Consider the following 2388-nt stretch of genomic DNA (forward strand, 5'->3'; position numbering starts at 1 on the left):
TATCCTACAACACGTTCACCGACCCAGGCCTAACTGTCAAGGTTCTGTATCCTACAACACGTTCACCGACCCAGGCCTTACTGTCAAGGTTCTGTATCCTACAACACGTTCACCGACCCAGGCCTAACTGTCAAGGTTCTGTATCCTACAACACGTTCACCGACCCAGGCCTTACTGTCAAGGTTCTGTATCCTACAACACGTTCACCGACCCAGGCCTAACTGTCAAGGTTCTGTATCCTACAACACGTTCACCGACCCAGGCCTTACTGTCAAGGTTCTGTATCCTACAACACGTTCACCGACCCAGGCCTAACTGTCAAGGTCCTGTATCCTACAACACGTTCACCGACCCAGGCCTAACTGTCAAGGTTCTGTATCCTACAACACGTTCACCGACCCAGGCCTAACTGTCAAGGTCCTGTATCGTACAACACAACACGTTCACCGACCCAGGCCTAACTGTCAAGGTTCTGTATCCTACAACACGTTCACCGACCCAGGCCTAACTGTCAAGGTCCTGTATCCTACAACACGTTCACCGACCCAGGCCTTACTGTCAAGGTTCTGTATCCTACAACACGTTCACCGACCCCAGGCCTTACTGTCAAGGTCCTGTATCCTACAACACGTTCACCGACCCAGGCCTAACTGTCAAGGTCCTGTATCCTACAACACGTTCACCGACCCAGGCCTAACTGTCAAGGTCCTGTATCCTACAACACGTTCACCGACCCAGGCCTTACTGTCAAGGTTCTGTATCCTACAACACGTTCACCGACCCAGGCCTTACTGTCAAGGTTCTGTATCCTACAACACGTTCACCGACCCAGGCCTTACTGTCAAGGTCCTGTATCCTACAACACGTTCACCGACCCAGGCCTTACTGTCAAGGTTCTGTATCCTACAACACGTTCACCGACCCAGGCCTAACTGTCAAGGTCCTGTATCTACACACAACACGTTCACCGACCCAGGCCTTACTGTCAAGGTCCTGTGTCCTACAACACGTTCACCGACCCCAGGCCTTACTGTCAAGGTTCTGTGTCCTACAACACGTTCACCGACCCCAGGCCTTACTGTCAAGGTCCTGTATTCTACAACACGTTCACCGACCCCAGGCCTTACTGTCAAGGTCCTGTATCCTACAACACGTTCACCGACCCCAGGCCTTACTGTCAAGGTCCTGTATCCTACAACACGTTCACCGACCCAGGCCTTACTGTCAAGGTCCTGTATCCTACAACACGTTCTACCGACCCCAGGCCTTACTGTCAAGGTCCTGTATCCTACAACACGTTCACCGACCCCAGGCCTTACTGTCAAGGTCCTGCTATCCTGCAACACGTTCACCGACCCAGGCCTAACTGTCAAGGTCCTGTATCCTACAACACGTTCACCGACCCAGGCCTTACTGTCAGGTTCTGTATCCTACAACACGTTCACCGACCCAGGCCTTACTGTCAAGGTCCTGTCATCCTACAACACGTTCACCGACCCAGGCCTAACTGTCAAGGTTCTGTATCGTAGGGTGTTTTTCATTTCACAACGGTGATGATTTGCTGATGCAGCAACAAAGAGGTCTGAGCCGGTCTGAGCCGGTTTTCTTTCCTCAGTCATTTCATTGTTCCCTCTGTTCCTGTACTACATACCATGTCACCATAGACCATCAGGACATAGGAAGACTTCTAGGGCCTATGAACCAATGGGCATGAGATGGACGTGTGGATCCTCCTTCAAGCTGAATGCAGCGCTGAAAGAAATGTACCAGCAGCCAATAGGAAGACGTCTAGGCCTAAGGAACCAATGCAAGGCATGAGATGGACGCGGTGGATCCTCCTTCAAGCTGAATGCAGCGCTGAAAGAAATGTACCAGCAACCAATAGGAAGACGCTCTAGGGCCTGGCAGAACCAACGGGCATGAGATGGACGTAGGATCCTCCTTCAAGCTGAATGCAGCCTGAAAGAAAATGTACCAGCAGCCAACAGGTGCTGACGCCTAGGGCCTATGAACCAATGGGCATGAGATGGACGTGTGGATCCTCCTTCAAGCTGAATGCAGCGCTGAAAGAAATGTACCAGCAGCCAATAGGAACAGAGTTAGCTGGTAGATACTTTTCAGGAAACATGACTGGTTCTTCTCAAGCACGAGCCTCTAGTCTGGTCCCAGATCTGTTTTGCCAACTCCTATGGTCATTCTCACACTTATGACAATGACCATAGAGGATGACAGAAACTGATCTGGGACCAGGCTACTTGATCACCAGCTAGCAGTAGCATAAATGGGTGATTTTGGGCTAGACTTCATCACCTGGGGTGGAGTTGTTGGGCCTTCCGCAGGTAGGTGCACTGCCTAGCTAGCAGACACTAGGATTAGGCTACAGTACAG

At 51.3% G+C, this 2388-nt stretch overlaps 1 long non-coding RNA gene across 6 annotated transcripts; it reads left to right on the forward strand.

Annotated features, from left to right (window-relative positions):
* Window positions 1-9: 9 nt before the first annotated feature.
* On the forward strand, window positions 10-1240 carry LOC127919079 (uncharacterized). Of its 6 annotated transcripts, none has more exons than XR_008101860.1 (4): window positions 10-417; window positions 470-563; window positions 612-705; window positions 1135-1240. It is a non-coding gene; the product is annotated as an uncharacterized LOC127919079 (long non-coding RNA). The 6 variants fall into 6 exon arrangements; XR_008101861.1 differs by lacking the exon at window positions 1135-1240 and adding an exon at window positions 753-941; XR_008101862.1 differs by lacking the exon at window positions 1135-1240 and adding an exon at window positions 800-941.
* Window positions 1241-2388: the final 1148 nt, after the last annotated feature.

Source organism: Oncorhynchus keta, unplaced genomic scaffold, assembly GCF_023373465.1.
Source record: "Oncorhynchus keta strain PuntledgeMale-10-30-2019 unplaced genomic scaffold, Oket_V2 Un_contig_15689_pilon_pilon, whole genome shotgun sequence".
Lineage (NCBI taxonomy): Eukaryota > Metazoa > Chordata > Actinopteri > Salmoniformes > Salmonidae > Oncorhynchus > Oncorhynchus keta.